The sequence below is a fragment of the Kogia breviceps genome, chromosome 16 (genome assembly GCF_026419965.1).
Source record: "Kogia breviceps isolate mKogBre1 chromosome 16, mKogBre1 haplotype 1, whole genome shotgun sequence".
NCBI classification, from domain to species: domain Eukaryota; kingdom Metazoa; phylum Chordata; class Mammalia; order Artiodactyla; family Physeteridae; genus Kogia; species Kogia breviceps.
This window is the reverse complement of record NC_081325.1, coordinates 76,420,245-76,442,616: the sequence shown is the minus strand read 5'-3', so window position 1 is coordinate 76,442,616 and position 22,372 is coordinate 76,420,245. Positions and strand designations below refer to the sequence as shown.

The following is a 22,372-nucleotide window of genomic DNA, read 5'->3' as shown; positions in this document are numbered from 1 at the left end:
CTTTGGAGAGAACATGGGTGAGTCACTAACATTTTTTTCTAAGTAGGTATAGGTGTGGCAATTGTGGAAAATAGGGGGGCAACCAGATCTAGAAAGATTTTGCATTTAGATGGCCTCCCAAGGGCTTCTGAAGTTTTCAAAAAGCCCCAACTAGAATTTAGGAATAGATACTGAGAGTGTTTATATATATATATATATATATATATATATAAGTGTTAAATTCCAACCAGCTGGCCCATCTTTAAGAAACGCCTCTCCTCCAAGCAGAATACCAGCGCAGGAGCGTACAGTGTGCGGACAGATGTTTCATGATCACTGGCTCACGCCCAGCTCTCCTTTGTTTTGTTTTGTTTTTTTGCGGTACGTGGGCCTCTCACTGCCGTGGCCTCTCCCGTTGCGGAGCACAGGCTCCGGACGCGCAGGCGCAGCGGCCACGGCTCACGGGCCCAGCCGCTCCGCGGCACGTGGGATCCTCCCGGACCGGGGCACGAACCCGCGCCCTCCGAATCGGCAGGCGGACTCTCAACCACTGCGCCACCAGGGAAGCCCCCAGCTCTCCTTTGAAGGGACAAAGTCGAGGTCCGAGTGTGTCCCGCTAAGGGGCCCTGGCTGTGGTTGGCAGGTACCCTGAGGTCCCGTCCAGGTGAGAGTGGCTTCAGGACAGGTGAAAACCAGCAACTTGCAGCTTGTCCTTCCTTTGCCCTCTTAGGACGGTGGGGTTTGGTCTCACCTTCCCTCTGTCCCTTACCCATGGCCGAGGCCGACGGGTCACTGTGGGTGCAGAGGACTGGTCGGCCCGGCCGACCCCCCGACCCCCTGAGTCTTCCCTCCGTAGCAGGGAGGGGTGCGCCGGACCCAGTGCCGGCGGTGGCTTCCTCTGAGCGGGGTGCAGACCGGGGCTCCTCGACCATCAGAGGCCTCACCGCGCTGGCGGGGCCGAGAGGGGCGGCGCGGTGTCGTCTGGCCAGTGGTCCAGGCGGCCAGTGCTGACGGCGGAGAGGAATCGAGGTGGAGAAACACCTTCACGGCCCCAAGAGCTCAAACTCAGCGTGTCAGGTTGAGCCAGGCGACGGTTGATGGAGAAGTGCCACTCGACAGACGAGAGTCAAATCTCCTGCTTTTGCAGTCTGATGCGTTCTCCTTGGGAGGGTCTCTCTGGGGGCAGCTCAAGGGAAAACTGACGGGAACGGGAAACACTGCAGCCTGGGGTCACCAGTCTCCTGCCTCGGTGTCTCAGCCCTGAGCGGGGGCGTCTGCAGTTGGGCTGGGGTGCTTGCTGGCTGGTGCCAGGCCACAGAGCTGCCCCTGGCTGCTGGTCTGGGGGCCACGCAGCCCGCTGGTGGCGGCCGGCTGTTAGGTGTCCACACAGCGGGCGAATCTCAGCCCGGGGGAAGAAACGTCTGGTCCCCAGCATGGCGGCGGGATGCTACAGCATCATGGGAGCTTTACTGGCATTCTCTTATAGCATCATCGCCTAAGGACAAGTCGATGCCGGCTGTGAAGTGGTCTGAGGTCTGCTTTCCTAGGACCTCTGGGGAGAGGAGGGAGGAGTCTACACATTAACAGCAAATGTTACACATAAATGATACACAGGTGTATTCCACCCTATATATTGGTGAAGCTCAAAGCATCCGGCAGCATTTCCATTAATATATTTTATTATTAAATATTGATGACCTTTTATTATATATTCATTATTAAATATATATATTTTTCTTGTTAAAATATATCTGTATGAAAAGCTAGACTAATACAAGGGATACTATGTCCTCACCACCCAGCATTGCTGTGTATTACTAGTATTTTACCATGTTTACTTGGGATAGTTTTTAAAGAATTAACCTACTAGATTCTATAGAAGCCCATCCTACTAATTACTAGCCCTGCTGAAATGGTTTATTTTATTTTTAAATTTTTATTGCAGTAGAGTTGATTTACAATGCTGTGTTAGTTTCAGGTGTACAGCACAGTGAATCGGTTTTACATATACATATATCCACTCTTTTTTAGATTCTTTTCCCATATATGTTGAAATATGTTAAGTGGTCCTTTCTTTTTCTTTTCTTTTAAATTTTTGGTAAAGCAGCAAAGTTAAAGGCCTGACATTTCTGCCTAAGGGGTTTCTCTCTGAGGGTGAAATACAGGAGCTGCAAGGCCTGTTGGGTGTGAAATTCACATGCAAATGAAAAAAAACAAATGTCTTTTCTGTTTCAGCCCTGTTTTTGGTTTTGTGACCGACCGAGAAGATACATTTGTTAACACACGGACAGCTCTTCCCTGGTAGCACCTGCTGGTTCCGGGGTTGCCGGGACCTGGCCGTGGCCTAGAACGCACGGCTCTGTGGTCAGGTGGGAAAGGAAGGCCCCGACGGACCGCACCAGCCACTTGAATGTAAAGGTTACATGACCTCAATCCCAGGAGGGCTGTGGTTGTATTTTCTGCATTTCTGTGAAAAGGTAACTTTGTCGTAGTGGCCACTGGGCTCCTTCTGATTGGACGGGTGGATAAAGTCATCCATTTCCATGCAGGGGTTTGCGTCCTACTCTCTGTGTCATTTTGTTACACAGCTAGCGGGCCAGCCTCTGTTCCCACCGCCGTGCTCACAGGCCGACTGCGGCTTGTCAGGGCACAGGGTGGGATTTCCCTCTGCCATCTGCAGCGAGGGATGAAGTAGAGGCGGGGCAAGGTGTTCTGAAGTCAGCAGGTGTGGCCATCGTGCCAATGACACAGGTGAGTCTCTGGGGAAACGCCCCGCCTCAGCATTTGGGTTTCTCCGTGGCTGGTTTGACCGCAAGTTGCACGGGGCTTCGACCCGGCACCGTGGAGCCTAGGCCTTTGCGGAGGACCCTGAGGCCTGGGCTCTGAGAACGGCTGCTGTTCCCACACCAAGTCCAAGCGGAGCCGGGACCCTGCCCCGCTCCCTCAGTGGTTCTTCTGTCGAGGTCAAAGAAATCTGGGTCAGGGGGCTTCCCTGGTGGCGCAGCGGTTGAGAGTCCGCCTGCCGATGCAGGGGACCCGGGTTCGTGTCCCGGTCCGGGAAGATCCCACGTGCCGCGGAGCGGCTGGGCCCGTGAGCCGTGGCCGCTGCGCCTGCGCGTCCGGAGCCTGTGCTCCGCAACGGGAGAGACCCCAAAAGTGAGAGGCCCGCGTACCGCAAAAAAAAAAAAAAAAAAAAAAAAAAAAAAAAGAAATCTGGGTCAACCGAGGAAGCTCTCTGACAATTTTCAGGAAAATATCCAGATGGCCTTGGCGTGAATCAGGAAACGTCTGCAAGCAGACGTCCCTGGCGGTCTCAGTGAATTTGCTGCGGAGCTCAGTCTTCTGTGCCCCACACCGTGCAGTGAAAGTACACGAGTGGAAACCATTGAAAGAACGCTTTGAGAACTTGTGTCCGACGTTGAGGATACAGGGGTGCCCGGTGGAGTTAAGATGCGGAGGCTGAAGACAGAAAAATTCAATCTTTAAAGACTTCGACATTATACTTATCCCATCAAAGAACTCATTTGGAGACTCTTTCGATGTATAAACCTACAAAGGCTTAATGGACACATCGGTTCTAGGAGGGTTAAAGAGTAAATCCCGCCCAGAGCCAGACACCTGCCAGCCGGCTTCCTGGAATGCTCTTGCCCCAGAGAGCCTTTCAGGCCTTGCCCTGAAATTTTCTTTCACTTTCCTGTTTAAATGTCACCTTATCTGAGGGACTTTCCCTGAGTACCGTAGGTAAAACCTCCTTCCCATCCCCTAGGCCCTGCTTGTTTTTAACCATAGCCCTTACTACCACCTGTCATGTTGTATCACTAAAGGTGATTTAATTGTCTCCTGTTTACCCCTTCCAGAATGTCAGTTCCATGGAGCCGGAACTTGGTGTGTTTTATCTACCGCTATATGCCCAGCCCTCAAATAGTGTCTGGCGTAGGTAAAATAAGCGCCCATTAATTACTTGTTGAATAAACGAAAGAAAAAAATGAGGAAACAGAACTCTGAAAACTCTAAATCCTCTGATTCCAAAGTTTGCACTTTGTGTGTGTGTGTGTGTGTGTGTGTGTGTGTGTGTGTGTGTGTTGGGGGGGTCGTCGAATTTTGTTCTCGCATCTTATCTAAATAGTTTTCACCTCTTTTCAACAGGGATGTAGAATGTCTTACAAAATGTACAGGGAATAAGATCAAAACAGATGATGAGGTCAGAGCCAAGTGAAAAAGAAGAGAACTTCGATCCTGTAGGAAGAAAACACCACTTCTGGAAACCACTTTCTGATATATTCTAAGGCAGAACATCGGAAGTCAAAGACATCTCAGGACACCGGTTCTCCATCTGTATTCTCGTGGAAAGCATGTGTTCTACGGGTTGAACCAAGGTTTCTACTGTTAAAATAAAACAAAGGCCTTTTCTCATGGCACACAAAAGGTTGAGAAAATGGATAGAAATTTCTCAATTTAAAAAGTTTCCGCTGCTACTTTTGCTTAAATCTTTTGCACATTCTATGGCTTATCTGCCAGAAAACGCTTAAACTGATACAGAAAAGAGTGAACAAGTACAAACCCTGAGCAGAATCCCTTGGAAATGGCTCAGGGATGTCGTTTGACAGCTGGGTTTTCATAGAGAGCTGTCTTCGTAGTTGTGAATGTGTGTTGGGTACTTTCGATATTGACGTTCTTCTAAGCACTAGGAAGGAAAAAAATCCTAGTTTTGAAAATAGAGTTGAACATCAATATTTTCTTAGGCTCTGTAACTTTCTGGTGGTTCACTCCCTAAATAATTTTAAGAACCCCTGTTTAAATAAATGACTCTACTGGATAGTCAAAAACATGAATTGAGGCATTTTTTTTCCAAGACAATTTATGCCCAGAAATGTGTTATTGAAAATAAGGAGGGACCCATTTTACTTGATATTGTTCATCTTTCATTTTTCCTGGGTGACAAAGATGAGTTCTTTCCCGAAATTGCCCCAAATAACTGTTCAACACTTCGGTTATGTCAGCCATTCTGTTAGAGTTGAAAATGTCAACCACCACATTACCCTTTCAAGACAAAGGTCCAGATTTGCCCCAGAACCTTTGGGCCAACATTTTTTCTATTTGGCCTTGAAAGGCTCCATTTGGTCCAAGAGATTTGTAACGAGCTGGCTGCAATCAATCAGCAAGTGGCAACTTTTCAGGAGCAGAAACAGATGAATGCTGCAGCTCGAGGATCCCTGTATCGGAGCCGCTGGGTCTGTGTCTATCCCCATGGCCTCCCTCCCCGGGCATCCATCCTGAGTGGATCCCAGCCTATTGAATCAGCTCTGGGCAGTCCAGCTGGCACTGGTGTCTTCTCCCCGTCCATTTCCTTGACCCTTCCCTTCCTTTTTGCCTGTTGCCCCAGGCTCTGTGTCCTGATCTTAATCTTCCTTTTTTTCAGACCGTTGCCTAACTGTCCCCTTCGGCCCATCTGTGCAGGGCTGGCTCGGAGGGGCCGCTTGCTGTGGCCCCTCCTCATGTGCTGTCACTTCAGCTCCCGAGCTGCAGAAAATTCACGTTTCCCAGAGCCCTGCAGTAAACATCACCTTTTCCCCAGTCGACCTGCTGGTGCGCACAAAACACACCCACCCCTTCCTGCTCAGATTACACACTTGGACTTGACCATGAGCCCAGTTCTTTTCACAACAGAGCAAACCCTCTGCCCCACGCTCAGCTCGACTTTCCAAGCGGGGGTGGGCACCCAGGCCGGCAGAGACAGCACCCAAGGTTTTTTATCCTCTGGGCCACAGATAACCATTTACCACATTTATTTCGATTAAGTGAAATTTAATGTGAGAAGAGGTCAATTCTCATGTGTCCCATTTTCAAACATTTTGTTGGTTCTGCACCTGACCACACGCCCCCCTTTCCAAGTGGGCTGACTTGGATTTGCCCAGTCCTGCGGATGTTCCAGGGGAGGCCCATGAACCCCGAGGGCTCAGCACGGCGGGCAGTGACAGGTTCGTCCTGGAGGGGCCCTGTTACACAGATGCTTTATCCTGCCTCTTGGAGATTAAAGTCCAGGGCTGGCAGGTTCGCTAGGCCGTGAAACAACATTAGAAAATATTTCTGACGTACAATAAACACAAATCAGAACTGAAAGCTGCTGGGTCGGGCATCAGGATTCTGGTAACGGGGTCAAACCATGTTACGTTTTCACTGACTTTAGATAGTTTAATGACTCTTCTTTGGTTCAAAAAGCAAAACTTTCAGACGGCATCGTTCTCTCGGTGCTGACTTCCCCCACTTCCATCCCCAGACACCAGACCGGGACCGCTTTCTGGAGCCGCCAGCCCTGAGGTGGCTTGCTTGCTCTCCTGAGCCCCCTGCCCAGGGCACGAGCATCTTGTCAGCCGCAAGCCCCTCTCTCTACCTCTCTGTTTCCCGCCCCGCCCCCGGGCCTTCCCGGAAAAGCACGCAACTGTGTCGAGTGATGTCCAAACAGCTGCACGTCGGTGCTGTGGGGCTGGGGGAGGGTCGTCTTCTGGCCTCTGGAAAAAGCTGCCTTTCCCATGCTCTTCAAGGGTCATTTTACACTTTAATGGTTTCCCTGCAATTCCCCAACCTGTCCCTCCCCTCAACTGAGCAGGTGACCTTGACTTAGACTTTCAAAGAAAACAGAAGTCAGCAGGACAAACCCTGGCCTTGCAGACCCCCTCCCCACCAACGACTCTATCTGTTCACACATCTCTTTGAAGTTCATGGCAGGGGAGATCGTGCCTCTGTTATGGACTGGATGTTTGCATCTCCCCAAATGCTAATGTTGAAATCCTACCCACCCCCAGTGTGCTGGTAGTAGGAATCGGGGCCTTTGGAGGGTGATTGGAGTTAGATTAGGTCAAGGGTGGGGTCCCCACGATAGGATTGGGGTCTTTATAAGAAGAGGAAGAGACACCAGAGCTCTGTCTCCACCACAGGAGGTCACTGGGAGGCAGAAGCAGCTCTCTTCAAGCCAGGAAGTGTTTCCCACCAGAACCCAGCCATGCAGGCACCCCGATCGTGGATTTCCAGCCCACAGAACTGCAAGGATCCAATTCCTGGCGTTTGAGCCGCCCGGGCTATGGTGTTTTGTTACAGCAGCCTGAGCCGGCTAAGACATCCTGTAACTCTTCAAGGACGCGCTCACCACTGCCTTTTTCTGCATCAGCTAGTCAGTTGATGACGTTCTGCTCTTCTCCTTTTCTGTTCTTTAGCTCATGTTCTCGACACGTAGTTTTCTGTACTGAACACTGATACTTACCATTTCACGCTCATTCAACCAATTCATGGGGCGTGTCCTTTATGTCAAAACCTAGGTTGGATCTTGGAGGGTAGAGAAGAAAAAGCTACAGTCGCAGCATATCCATCATTCTCAGAAATTATGTTGCTGATTTATAGGATTGCTGATTAAAAAGCATCAAAATTCCAGAATTTGTGCCTTCACTGCTGTGTGCCTGGTGAGTGTGCCCAGTGAGGGCCGGGTATGTACTAGGGCTGAATAAATCGCTTTTGAACGAATGACTGACGTTTCCTCCAGGGGCCGCCATGCAGGAGACGGATCATTGAGAAACGGATCATTGCTCAGCTGTGCCTGTGAAGTGGTCTGACGGAGGTCTTCCGCGTGCTGTGCTGGAAAGTTCTCCCATCGTTGGCTGTTGGGGAAGTTTTCCTTGAGCTGTGCCTTCAGGGATGAGAAGGAATGGGTCGGGTGCAGGGGGAGAGAGGGAGCAGGAACATTCTAGGCAGACAGACAAGACGAAGGCTCAGCACTGAGGTGCTGAGTCCAAGCTTGGTGTATCCAGGGAGGTTCTCGCAGGAGAGAATTTCGGAGGACTAGGTGGTCCACGTGTGACCAGGGGGAGCTCCAGCTTTAGCCTATGAGTCTCGGGAGACCTCGAGAGGGGTGCTCCCATTGGCATTTATGGAGAGCCTGTGGGGTGCAGTGCAGAGTTCACTGGGATGGGGCCGCACCGGAGGACGGAGACCTTTCTAGGGACCCAGGTGAGGACTAGGGGCGCTGAGTGTTGGCAACGATGGTGGGGTTGCACAGCCGACCGCAGGTCCACGTGGACTTGAGGTTGGAGAGAGAGGAAGCCTGCACGGGCTGGGGGGAGGGGAGACATCAGTCATGTTCTCCTTGGTTTTACAAGAGGTTGACATCACAGACAATCAATTCTAGGTTAGTTATCAGTCTACCTTCCTCAAAAACGAGTGGCTGTGCTAGAGGAGGATAGACAACCGGCTCTCCTAGGCGCTGCAGAGCTCGTGGGAGGGCAGACGCCGGAAGGAGCGGCCCTGCGGCATCAGCCCCCGGCTGCTGGGATTTGGATCCCGGGCCCCGGCTGGCAGGGCTGAGGGCTGTTTCTCCACCCGCTTGCCTTGTCCTCCTTCTCCGCTGGCGTGCCTCCCAGATTCTGGCGGTGGGGGGACGGGCCGTCCTAATTCTCTGTGCTGTGTTTTTCTCCTTTTCTGTGTTTTCATAGGTATTCTAGTAGGAAATGGAAAGGGGCCGAGTCAGGCACTGTTTGAAAGACACCATTTCGGTCCTGAAGTACCTTTTGCTTGAAGTAACTGTTTGGGGGGAGAAAAAGGAACTTTGGGGAAGAAAGAAAGAGTACCTTTGAACTAGTTGGTTTCCAGAACTTTCCAGGCAGTGCGTGTTATGTGGCCAGGTGTAAGGAATGTGGAGTCCTGGAGAAAGCATGGTTCTCCAGCCCCTGGTCCCCCATGCCCACGTGAGACACTGAAGGAGCATTTAGGGTCTCCAGGGGCCCCGGGTGTGGCTCTGGATCCCACTGGGGGAGGGGAGGAGCTGTGGACACACTTGAAGACGGTTCTCCTTGGAGACAGTAGCCCCTGGTCCCCTGCCCTCTCTCCCGATCCTGGCTGCAGACCTGGGGGCACAGGCCCCCCACTGTTTAACCTCTTTCATTATAAATGCACGTTTTCTGGTTAACTGTGTGTCCTCCTGGCTCACGATGATGTCTCCGCCTTCTCCTGACACCTTCTCTGCTTCAGACTAAGCTCCGCCCAGGGGCAGCTTCGTGCCTTTGCTCAGGTGTCCTCTTGCAGAATGTCCCCTCCGTCTTCAAGTGCATCCCATGGGAATGCCCCTGGAAGTCAGAACTCCCTGTTGCAGAATCGTGTAACTTTCACCTCCATCTCTCACAGTTTTCTAGTCCTCATTCATGGATGTGTTTCCGCACACCTTCTGGACTGTAAACTGCCGAGGATGTGGCCTTGTGTAGGTCCTGCTTCAATACCCTGCTGCATTCATCTCCATATTCTGCCCGCGGCAGGAGGCCAGCGTCACCCCCACGGGGCTGGAAGGCTGACCCTCTGCTCCCACCTCGGCTTGAAGGCTCATGCCACGCTGTTTGCACGGCAGTGCCCCCGAAGGGACAAGCCACACACAAAGCTTTCCTTATTTTTCTTTTTACTCACTACCCCAAAACTTTGAAGTAAAAGTGAGACCACTGAATGCTGAAAATTCATTCATTCAGTAAACAGATATTCACTGTACGCCAACTCTGTTGTAGATACATCAGTGTAGGTCTCCTCCACCCAGCCCAACCCACCCCCCAGAAAATCTCTGCCTTCGGAAAGCTGATTTTCGAGACAGATGATAACTGTAGACCTAATAAATGTTAGGGTATGATAAGTGCTGTAGAAACGAGACAAAGCAGAGCCAGGTGAGGGGGTAGGGAAGGCCCCAGAGGGTAGGGGGTCTGTACTATTAAACACGATGGCCAGGGTGGACCTTACTGAGACAGCCTGGCAGTTGAGAGAGAGAGAGAGAGAGAGAGAACTTAGCCAAGTTGGCATCTAACGGTACAATTGTTCAGGGTATAACGGGAAAGAATTCTATGTGGAACATAATTTATAAATAAGGCTTGTGTGGGTTTTGAGCATAATTTAACTGTGCTCTTTTTCTTTAGCCCTACATTATAACGCTTCTGGAGATAACAGAGACATTAATTGAATAGAGTAGTGGAGTTTTTATTGTAAATGGAAGATTTATAAACACTATAATAAAGGGCTTTGAATCTATCTTCATTTTCAAGCAAGCGTTTGAGGATCTCGTATTTACCTCATCTCCGTACCGGGATGGAGTCTCCGGTTTTGTCATCGTCCTCAGCCACATCTGGATGTGGTTTTGCTCTTCTGATTTCGCTGCTTTTTCGCTTTGACTTATCCTTCTAACTGCTGTTTGTCTGTGTGGCGATTAACCGTTGTGTCAGCAAACAGCATTTGCAGTCATTGTACTACATGCCACTGCAGTGAAAAGTAGAACAAGTTGATCTTCAAAACAATTCAATTAAAAAATATGTAAAGCCATGACCCAAGATCCCTAGTTTTCATGGAAGTTTTTAATTCAGATATTGTAGATTCACATGCAACTGTAAGAAATAATACAGAGACACCCCATATGCCCTTTGCCCAGATTCCTCTAACGGTGGCATTTTGCAAAACTGTAGTAAACTATCACAGCCAGGAAGCTGGCATCAACAAAATCCACCGATAATATTTGGATTTCCGCAATTTTGCTCGTACCTCTCTGTACAGGACACAAATGTACTATTTTACAAATATCTGTAGATGTTCTCGTGACCAACTGACTATAAACCGTATTCAAACGTTGTGGAATTACGGTAGCTTTTTGTTATATGTTTTCTGAAAGATTTTTGTTTTTCAAACAGAAGGATTCCCCTCCCCCAACCGGGTCTCACACACACACACTCACAGCGTACACATCATACACCCACTCGGATGCCCTCACACACACGCACGCACGCACGCACACGCACGCACGCACACGCACACACACGCACACGCACGCACACGCACGCACGCACACGCACGCACACACGCACACGCACGCACACACGCACACAGGTTGCCCAGCCCTGAGATGCAGACCCATCAGGTCCGGGGCGGGGCCTCATCATCCGCGTTTCTATCGGGTGTTGCGGATTCTGCTCGCCCGGGGACCACCCTTGAGCAGCACTGTAGTGTAGGAGCCATAGACCCATGTGCTGTTCCTTGCCATCTCCTCGCCTCCACACCTTGACTAGCTGAAGTGCTCTCCTGAGCGTCACCAGGGACCACACCACGGTCCCATCTTCTCCTGGCCTTTCCTTGCCCTGTAGCCCCTCCACCCCTGCCCCGTCGGCTCTCCCCTTCCGGAAAGCCCCTCCCCCGCAGGCTCCTGACACCTTGGGGTCACCTGCCCCCTCCATCCTCTCCTGCTTCCTCTGCCTTTTCTCCCCCTCCGGCCCTGAGAGGTGGTGGTTCTCCTGGGGTCCTTCCTTGACCCTCATTTCTCGATCCGCTCTCTTCTAGAGCCATCACACCCATTTCTAAGGCTCCAGCCTTCGTTTCTAGGCAGGTGATGCCCCCATTCTGTCCGGTCCCTCTGGCAGCAGAACGCCTGGCCCTGCCTCTCAACTGCAAGGCATCCCTCCCTGCCTGAGCTCCTGCTTTGACCTTTGACATGAGCCACTCAGAACATGTGAGCTCACGCTCACCTTCAAATCAGCATCCCTCCCTTCCGCTTTGCACACTGTCGCCTGGAATCCCGCCGTTTCCACCTCAACTTGTGTGGCCGTCTGCCTCGCTCAGATCCTGCTGCCTTAGAGACCGGGAACCTCAGTTTCAGAGCAGTCACATCCCTGCTGAGGCCAGCAGGCCAGCAGCAGCAGCCAGGATTCAAGCCCAGGTCCTCCGGCTCCCAGCTACGGGCTCACCTTCGGGGTGACAGCTTCTGGATTGGAAATCATAGTTCTTCGCATTTAAGGAGCTCTGGGGCCTACAATTTCACTGTATGTAAGTCTCAGATTTGAGCTATGAAAGCTGTTCACCTTCACTTGTCAACTCAGCACACACGTGGCAGGCCTTTTCTTCTAGGTCCTGGAATCTAGGGGAGGGAGGGATGGATCAGTCAGAGACCACCGAGATAGACAGCAACCAACCAGCCAAGGAACCTTCCCCCAGTCTTCACCGTGCTCCTCCTTTCAAGTCTTATCACGTGGGTACTCTCCCTGAGGATGGTCTGCAGGATGTGAAGGGAATTCATTTGCTTGTTTCCTTTGAGGCTGAGAGCTTTGAGGGTAAGCCTCTCCAAGAGGCACTTGAAGAGTCAACAGAACGATGCTTGGGGTGAGCTGTAATCAGAGAATGAGGGGAAGGGGGTCCAAAAGCAAAGAGGAGCCTACGCCTGGATCCTAAGGGCGGGAAGGGGCAGACATGTGTGGGTGAGTTCTAACAGAGCTGTGGCCCTTATGGATCTGCGCTTTTGTCTCTTTTTCCTGCCACTGTTGAGTGGGGTCCGCGAGAAAGGGCAGAGCCATCGAGATGCCTGAGGATTGGCGAGAATGAGTCTCCCTTGTCTATTCACACTCTTATTCCTTTAGGTCCACCTCATGTCTTCAAGATCTGCGGTGACGGGGACGTTGTGCCGTTTCCCCTGTATGTCTGACCTTGGTGTCTAAGCAATTAAGAAACATAATTTCTTACTCAACATTGACTGATGTGGAAATTGGGGATGTGACCCGGGGACTCTGTTGCCATCGGGCCATGGACATGTGCACAGAGAGTTAGCAAGTATACCTAGATTGAGAAATCTGCTTGCCTACCAATCCAACCCAAGCTGGCAAGGCTGCGCTCTCCTATAGACAGCAGAAGGCAAATCCCCTGACACGAGTTAACTGCAAACACAGTTCACTGAGTTGAGGATTAGTTAGGAAATAGATGAACGTGCGTAGTTTCCAGGCCAAAGTTATTCAAACAACTCAGGTCTTGGCCAAGTTGGAGGTTCTTTCTAGATGCTTCTTAGTTCCACTGCAGATTCATTCAAACTGAAACTCAGAGGGACACGTGCCTTAGCCAGGAAACCGAGTAAAACCAGGTCCTCTAGAAAGTTTTATTGTAATGTTGGGTCCTCGTCCAAATCCCAATGACCTTTGCCTCCAAAGAGATGATTGCATGCAAGTGGTGCAATGTTGAGGCCTTGCTTGAAGGCCTAATGGATAAGGGAAGTCATTTCTGTTCCCGTCTGCCACTGTCCCTCATTTATTTTATTTTATTTCTTTTGAGATATGATTCAGATATCGTAATATCTACCCCTTCAAAGTGTACAAGTCAACTGAGTTTAGCGCAGTCACGAAGTTGAGCAACCATCAACACTACCTCATTCAAGCACATGTGCATCACCCCAGAGGAAGCCCCGTGTCCAGCTGCGGTCACTCCCCATTCTTCTCTACCCCCAGCTCCTGGCAACCACCCATCTAGTTTCCATCTCTATTAACTTGGGCATTCTGGAAATTTCAAATAAATAGAATCATACACCATGTGGCCTTTCCTGCCTGGCTTCTTTCACTTAGATAATGTTTCAGGGCTTATCCGTGTGTATCAGTACTTCATTCTTTTTATGGTTGGGTAGTATTCCTTTGTACAATAGACCACATTTTGTTTCTCTGGTTTTATAATAAGGCGATTATTTTTTAAATTACCGATGCGATATGCCGTTTTCTTCAAATGTATTTATCCCAACACCGTAATGCCTGGATTGTCCCCCTGTCCTTTCCCCAATGCTCCTGTGTTTCTTTGGTGATTTGTATACTTACTCAGTGGTGTTACTTTGCTGTGTTCTTGTCCTGCCTGGGTTCTGTCTGTTCTGTAGACCTAGAAGTGGCTTTGACAGTGCCCTTGGCATAGGCGGCTGTTGGTCTATCCTTGCTATTTTCAGGTTTTCCCTGAAAACCTGCAGCGCTCTCTGCACTGGGGAAACACAGGGTCTTCCGAACTCACCGATGGGGAAAGCATTTTCTAGCTCCAGGACATGGCAGCACATACTCTGCACCAAGAGGAGAGCCAGCCATGGCATATGGGAGTGTACGTGGGGGGGTTGGAAAGAGTCACTCTTTAGTTTCTGATAATCTTTCAAGCCATGGAGCAGAGTCTCCACAGTGGTCCTAAAGATTCTGTTTCCTCCCTTCCATCCCTGGCCTCACAAGTTCACAGTCATGCGATGATCTTAGGCTGAGTACCTGGCGGGGTCACGCCCAGAATAACCCCTGTAGGGTCGAGGGGCTCTCGCCTTGACGTGACTGGGAACTCAACAGGGCCGACTGGATGCAGCCTGGCAGCTGGGCAGAGTCCATGGTGGGCCTGGTCGTGTTGAGTAAGAAGATTCAGTCCGGCCGAAGCCACCGCAGGCGCTCAGCTGGACCCACAGCCACATCACCCACCAGTTGGAGGAAGTGTCACTGGAGACGGAGGCAAGGCCCCTCCGTGGGTTCACAGAGGAGGAAATGCCCTCCCACCCTCAGCCCCAGCGATGCTATGCTGTTCTCGCGGAGGCAGCCTGGAGCTGGCAAGAGGGCAGCTGTTCCTCCCTCCTAGGCTTGTGTGTTTTCTACTCTTATCCAGCTCAGCGCACCCTATGCCACATGTCCTGAGAGATTTTGCTGAATCACTTTTGAAGTTTGTCGCAAAGATTTCTGCCTCTGTACCGCAATGTTCACTGCAGCTCAATTTACAATAGCCAGGACATGGAAGCAACCTAAGTGTCCATCGACAGATGAATGGATAAAGAAGATGTGACACATATATACAATGGAATATTACTCAGCCATAAAAAGAAATGAAACAGTTATTTATAGTGAGGTAGATGGACCTAGAGTCTGTCATACAAAGTGATGTCAGTCAGAAAGAGAAAAACAAATACCGTATGCTAACACGTATATATGGAATCTAAAAAAAAAAAAGGTCATGAAGAACCTAGGGGCAAGACAGGAATAAAGACACAGACCTACTAGAGAATGGACTTGAGGATATGAGGAGGGGGAAGGGTCAGCTGGGACGAAGTGAGAGAGCGGCATGGACATATGTACACTCCCAAATGTAAAACAGATAGCTAAGTGGGAAGCAGCCGCGTAGCACAGGGAGATCAGCTCGGTGCTGTGTGACCACCTAGAGGGGTGGGATAGGGAGGGTGGGAGGGAGACGCAAGAGGGAGGGGATATGGGGACATATGTATACGTATAGCTGATTCACTTTGTTATACAGCAGAAGCTAACACACCATTGTAAAGCAATTATACCCCAATAAAGATGTTAAAAACAAAAACAAAAGATTCCTGGCTCTGAGTGGAACATTCTCCCCCCACCCTTTTCTTTCCTTTCTGCAAGAACAGAATTGGGAACTAAGCTTGTCTCTGAAGGTGCCTGACAAGTCCCAGGGCGGGACTGTCTTCTCTCAGTTGTTGAGAGCCAAGAGCCAAGAGCAAAGTTGGACCCGTGGCTATTATGAGGTCTAAATATTTGTTGGATTGGGGTTTACAGGATTGGCTAAACATGACTTCAGAGCAACACGGGAAGGGAGCATCGTCTTTGTTTTGGGCACCGTGGATCTGGGCTGCGTGGAGACACGCCCTGCTGAGCCAGTGGGGACACTGCCACCCAGGGTGTGGCCCCGGGTGGCCTTGGGAAGGCTGTCGCTGGCACAATTTCGGATGTGAACTTCCCCCTCAATTTCTGGATTTCTTTTGTGATAATTGGCTCACAGAAGGTCACAGGAGGTTGAGTCTGGCTTGACCACAGCTCATGCCAGACACATACGTGGAGGCTTATACTCGCCTCAGACCCTTGTCTCCTCCGGGGAGGGAAGGAGGATCAAATGTCCAGCCAAGCTGCTATTATCCAAACCTTCAGCCGATCACGGGATGGAGGAACAGTGCCAGCACCCCTACCCCCAGCAGGGCCGAGCAGGTGGCCATGGAAAGAGGTTGCTCACGCGCTCCGTGGCTCTTCACCTGGGCGCTGGGGCAGGGTGCCACGGAGCAGACCTAGGACATCTGAGTAAGACCCGATCGTAGGAGACGTTTTCTCAGACGTTTTCCCAAAGGCAGCATGGCCTGGACAAGTGGACACAATTCAACTGAGCCCTGACTTTCTTGGAACCATCAGGAGGCGCAGCCCAGGTGCCTGTCTGAACCTCGGAGCTGGACGCAGCTCGGGACCCGTCCCCCTACTCCAACCCCTGCAGGCTGTCCAGGGCGGACTGTGACAGGCCCCCAAGGCTGCAGGGCACAGCAGGGGCTGCCCCAGGGGACAGCGGGCAGCAAAACCTGGGGAACATGCGAGGCTCCTTCAGTAAATGTTAACTGGGCCCTTGCTACGTGAAGACAGGTGGATCATCTGGTCTTTTTGCGACATCAAGTGCTGCGCTTCCCTAAGAAACTGGAGACTCTACGGGACTGTCATCTGCTGGGAAGGGGTGCAAAGGACTGAGCTGTTTTACCTTCCTCCTCAGCCCCTGCCGTCCACCCTTGTGACGCCGCGAGGAGCAAGGGGTGGGCAGTTGGGGGTGCGGGGCCTCAGGGGGGCTGAGGGGGCTGCAGATCTCCCGTACAGTGAAAATGTGAACGACAGCCTTTCACGCAAAAGCGTTACAAAACCGGCTCCAAACACTTCATCTCATACCAGCGGGGCCTAATTTTACCTGACAGCCTGAAGGCATTTGGAAAAATATCCAAAGGGAAAAGGGAGGATTACCACTCCAACCCAGGAAGGATCTCTCAGAACGTACAAGTGTCTTTACAAGGAGTGTAACCCACCTTTGCAGCTACCTGCAACTCTGTGTCTTCAAGGAAGTATTCACTTAATAAAAAAGTCACTTGTTCTTTCTAAAGCAAATATCTGCAGGGACATTTGTCACATGAGCATATCTCTGGTTGGAAGCAATTATATTTTTGACTTGAATTTTTTTTTTAACTGTTAGAAGCTGCTTCTTGATTCCCAAATATAAAAATCTAGGGTCAAAGGAAATACCTAGCCAGTCAACACCAGCTCAGCCTTCCTACCCCTTGCACCCCAACCGAAAAAAAAAAAAAAAACCCTCAACAGAAACACACCCCCCCACACAAGGCCACAGATTGTGGGGGCTTTTAATCGGGTTTCAGAAACTCCAGCCCAAACAGGAATTCCTGACATATTCCAGGCAGCTCTACCTCCAGGCACTTAGCAAAGGCAGGCACAGGCTTTTGAATTTGCTTCAAACTATTAAGAAGTAATTAAGGAGTTAAAGGGTCTTTTTCAGCCTGGCTGAGTTTGGGAGGGGGGTTCAAAGAGAGAAAACAGCACCCTCGCCAGCCTCGCCTTCCTTTTAGCTGACCTCGCACGCTAATAAATTCATCCTGTATTTTTCTGCTACTGCCAATTCATGGCCTACAGGAAACTAATCTCGTCCGACAGCTACCTTCCTGTCCTTAGTCCCTAGACAGAGCCAAATGGATTTGGTGGCGGAAGCGCTGGTCCGCGGCCCCTGGGGAACAGTGCCGAGCCCGCAGGAGCCCAGAGGCCGGCACTCAGCCACCACCGCAGATCCCACCGCGTCAGGATGTCCTTGTTTTGGTTGCACGCACTTGAGAACAGAAAATCGAAAGCAATCCTCCGTGCAGGGCCTCCCACAAGGATCTCAGCTTCCACCGGAGGGAGAGCCGTGCGTTTGAGACAGGCCAGAGAGACAAGGTCGCAGGAATTTAGGGAACGAGACACACACAGGCCGGCAGCCTGGCACTGAAGCCCTTAGATGCTCTCGGATGTGAAATGAGATTCACGATGGAGTGAACTGTGTGTGTGATGAGCTGGTGAAAGAACTGTGTTCTCCTTTTAAAGTCAAACGTGTTATTAAGAGAAGGAATCGAGAGAGAGAGAGAGAGAGAGAGAGAGAGAGAGGCCGAATTCAAACGTAGTGACATTTAGTGGGTAGGAGTTTGCAGCCAGGCTGAGTTGGGAGGGACGGACACGAGGGAACGTGGCCAAAAGGCAGGAGAGCCTGTGTGAGGCCTTCTCAGAGCCACCAGTAGCTGAGCTGTGAAAACTCAAGAGCCTGTCTTTGAAGAAACCCAGCGTCTCCCAGTAGTTGACAAGGACCCCGCCCCTCGGGGTTCCCTCCTGCCTTCTATCCACGCAGATCTGATGGCTTCATGTGCACATCGCTTGGTGCCGTGTAGACAGAGTCCACTTCCTGTGAACTGAGAGTGTTGTTCTAGAATTGTAAGCAAGCCACTAATGCAGAGCGAAATGGAGCCTTCTGTAAAGGCCAGAAAATATCACCCTGGCCAGGTGAGGAGAGGAGGGCAGTTATTTAAACTGCTGGGTCAGAGATTTCAACCCAGAGAGGTGGGACCCCGTAGAGACATAGTGGGTGGGAACCTCGGGGGCCCAGCCTAGGGTCTCTATTTCCCTCTTGCACGGGGCCCTGACTGGTGAGCCTCAGGGGCTGGGAAGGACGGCCCTTGGCCATGAAACACCTCAGATCTGGTGGGGGACCTGTGGCCTCTCTTGATGACAGTAAGTATCTTGCGACGATTACAGATCATGAATGAAAAGTCCGAGAAATGCCCGTGTTCTGTATTGGGTGATACCATACAAGATGAAAACAGCCTTGTCACGGTGATGGGCTGGTATTGTCACCCTCATTATTAAGGTCGGGGTCCCCGGTGAGCCAAACGGTGGCTTCGAACTGTGGATGGGAACAGCGGAAGGTCTAGGGCGGGTAGAAAGAACGGCACACAGATTATTGGAAGAGGCTAACGAGGAGATCCGAGAGCTGGCTTTGCTCCTAATTTACGTACTGGTCCTCCCACCTCGCGCTCCTGAAAGTACGAAGCGCGGTGGCATCTACGCCTTGCGTTTTACAGCACTTCGTGCACTATGTGTTCCTTTTATACCCCTCGTCCGCTTTAAACGCGCAGCAGAGCAGGCGTGAGCGTGCAAGGCCACTGTCCACGTCCCAGCGTGGCCAGAGGGGCTCCCATCTTCCTCAAGAGAGAGAAGCGCTGAGATGTGGCCTCCTGCCTCCCGAGGGCCACGGCAGGGGGAAGGTCACCGCGCAGAACCGGGCTGAGGAGCAGAGATGCGTCATATGCATCCGCCCAGACTCACGGTGGCTGCGGAGGCCGTGCCGTGGGGCCCACCCCTTCTCATCCTAGCCTTTCGTGTCCTGTCCTAAGACGCGCGCGAAGCCCTGTTCTCGGACGGATGGGAGGGCTGTGTGTGCAGGACGGTCCTTGCAGGTCCGGTGGCTCGGCTCCTGGGAACACGGGGTCCCCGGCTCCTTCGCTTTTCAGCATCACGGGTGCTCTGCATGTGTAGGGGGACAGAGGGGTAGATGAGAGACGCCTGGGGCTGTGCCCAGGCTCTGCCTCCCTCGGACCCCAGCCGGCCCGCTCAGCCAGACGTGGAGGGGACAGTCTCAGTCATAGGGAGGGAGGGGGACACAGCATCAACCCCACGTTAAACCCAGACGGCCTGGCTGGTGACAGCAACAGGCTGGCCACGGGGCTCTGGCCACTGCCCCGCCTCCCCCGCATGCCTGGCAGTGTCCCCTGTGCATCCCTTGGTGACAGTCACTGAGATGCTCCTAGAGGATTCGACGGCTCCGTGTTTAGCCTGAACGTCATGACCATTCATCCAGAGCAAGGAGGCGTGACACAGAACCCGCACCGCGGGCCCCTCATCCTGGCCGTGGTGGGTGCGCGGTCCCACTTGCAAGACAAGATGTGACTTTACCCCCTCGAAGGTGACGATTCCAGAGAGTCACTCAAAGCATGGCAGGGACGTCGGCGAGGTGGGGAAAGAGGAGGAGGCTGTCAGCTCCCAGGAGGAGTGGAGAGAATTGTGCAGAAGGCCGGTGGCCGTGGAACGTGACCCCTGGAACGCTCCTCCCCTCCGTCAGGCTGCTGGTGTTGAAACGTGCTCACAGGACTTTCTACCAAGTTTTGGTTTTTATTTTTTTTGCGGTACGCGGGCCTCTCACTGTCGTGGCCTCTCCCGTTGCGGAGCACAGGCTCCGGACACGCAGGCTCGGCGGCCACGGCTCACGGGCCCAGCTGCTCCGCGGCACGTGGGATCCTCCCGGACCGGGGCACGAACCCGCGTCCCCCGCATCGGCAGGCGGGTTCTCGACCCCTGCGCCACCAGGGAAGCCGTCTACCAAGTTTTGCGGTGACAAAGGCTGTCCGTGAAAGCAGCCCTCAACACAGGTCTTGGGAGTCCGGGGCGGGCAGGCTCCGAGAGCAGCCTGTGAATGAGAAAGCTGGGTGTCCAGCTTCCTAGTCAGAGGCTGTGACCCCGGGTGAGGCCCCAGCATCGCTGCCTCGGGGTCCTCGTCTGTGAGAGCCAGAGAATACGCGCCCCCTCCTAGGACCACTGTGATGCCTACATAGCAGCATGACCATAGCCACGCTGTCTGTTTGTCTATAGTTTAATTTTCCTTTGAGTTGTAATCGACACACGGCACTCTGCGAGCCTCCGATGTGCAGCCACCTTTGCACGTGTCCCGAGACGCTGGCTGCTGTCAGTCTCGTTAGCAGGTCACAGGTGCCTCTTGTCCTTCAACCTTCCCGGCCTCAGGTTTCCTCCTCCCCGGGGGCACTAATTATACTCACTTCTCAGGATGCTGGCCACGGTCACATGAGATGTAGGAGCCGAGGATTGAGCACCGAGCATGACCAGCCGCTCTGGTTATTTTTAGTGTTGCCATCATCCCTGTCCTGAGATCCCCTGATCGCTTACTCATTGGAAGTTCATCTCGCCGGCCTCCCAAAGCAGACCTTTCCTGACCCGCTCTGGCCGTCAGTCAGCCTCTCCCTTCCTCCTGGGTGGCAGCCCGGGGATGTCATCTGTGGGGCTCACCGTCCTTTATTTAGGGCGCTGGCACACTGCAGGGGCTTTCGTCACCGCGCGCTGCGCTGGCTGCCCGGGGCACGCATGTGTCATCACAGGTCACGCTCCTGTGACCTGGGGACGCTCCATGCCAGCTGTGGGAGTGGGGACACGGTGACCCTAGGCGGGTGCACAGGCTGCCAGGGGCCCGGGCACTTATTTTCATCCGAAGTTTCTTTTATCCTCCCTTTAGGCATAAAGGAATCCTTACAGAAAGTCTGAGTTTTTCAACAAGCAAAAACTACTTAGAGAAGAGTTGCAAGTACCACCCAAATAACGATTTTCCTGAAACTTTTGAGAACAAGTTGCCTCTGTGACGTCCTACGATCCCTGAGCACTGTAGTCTGTATCTTCTAAACATGTGACTATTCTCCACGTGACCTCAACAGAGCCGGCAAAATCACACTTAACAGGGTACATCACCAGCCCCCAGATGGCACTCACGTTTGTCCTAAGAAGTGGTTGGAAACGAAAGGATCCGCTTCGGAACCTCGTGTTGCATTTCGCCATCACGTTTCTTTCGTCTTCACCATCCTGCAGGAGCTCCTGGACCTTTCTTTGACTCTGGTGACCTTGCCTGTGAGGATGAGAGGCGTTGTGGAGACTCTGGGGCTGCCGGACGCCTCCTCGTGATGCCGGCAGCTCCTCCAGAGGCTGGCAGGAAGGACACAGGACTGCCTGATGCGATGGCGTCTGCTGGCATCTTCCCTCCTCCTCCCCTTCGTGACTAGTACCAGCCGGGTGGGACCCACCTTAAAACTGTGCGTAACCTGCTCCTGGTGCAACATTTACTTTGTTCATTTCCATATTTGCCTCCGTTGGTATGAACTCGTGGTTTCCATTTCACTCAACGGAATGCGATCTGTTATTAGCGTCACTGATCGTGACGCTCCAACGTGTCCAGCTTTGGGGGAATCTGAGTATGGCGCCTACGTGTCACCACTCTTCAGACACGTCTTCACCGTCAGCAGGAAGACAGGTTGTAGACGGGCCTTGGCCCTGCCCTGCCCTGGCCCCCCCGAGGGGAGACTGGGATCTGGAAGCGAGGTCTGCAGTGGGGGCCGGTGTCAGTGGACAAAGCTGACCGGCCCGTGCGCGCACCCACAGCGCCACCCACGCTTGCTTCCAGACACGCTCACTCATACCGAAGACCCCGAGTTCAAGGTGAGCGTCCCAGGCTCGGCGCCACCTTTCCTCCTGTGTTTGTAACTCCCTGACGGTAAGCGCCCCTGGCCACACTCTCCCACCGCGGCCGCCCCTCCCGTGCACGGGAACCCCCAGCTTCTTCTTGGCCTCCTGCCAGACTGCACCCCGACATGGGCCTTCTCCCCACCTGTCAGTACCCTGTCTGGATTGTCCCCCAACCTGTAAGCTCTCCCGGTGCCGCCCCTCCTTCAGGGACAGTCTCCTCCCTACGCAGACTCTGGCGCTTGGCTCTCGTGGCCGCGGCCACTCCAACTGTCCTCCTCATCCTTCCAGGAGCCGTCCCACCCCCCGACTCAGGGCTACCCCCTCTTGGATCCACCCTCCATCCTGCGCAGGATGGAGGATCCCAGTACCGGGGTGTGCCCCCCGTCCCGTCCCACTGGGATCTGATGTCAAGGGTGCACCAACCCCCAAGGCTGCCCCTGGTCCCAGTTCTCCCCCACCTCTCGCCCCAGTCC

General features: G+C 52.5%; 1 long non-coding RNA gene across 1 annotated transcript; it reads right to left on the bottom strand.

Moving 5' to 3' along the window:
* Positions 1-4,828: 4,828 nt before the first annotated feature.
* Positions 4,829-21,562, bottom strand: LOC136792822 (uncharacterized). The gene is made up of 4 exons (XR_010837288.1): positions 21,153-21,562; positions 11,724-11,893; positions 10,067-10,251; positions 4,829-8,464 (listed from the first exon to the last, which is right to left on the bottom strand). It is a non-coding gene; the product is annotated as an uncharacterized lncRNA (long non-coding RNA).
* Positions 21,563-22,372: the final 810 nt, after the last annotated feature.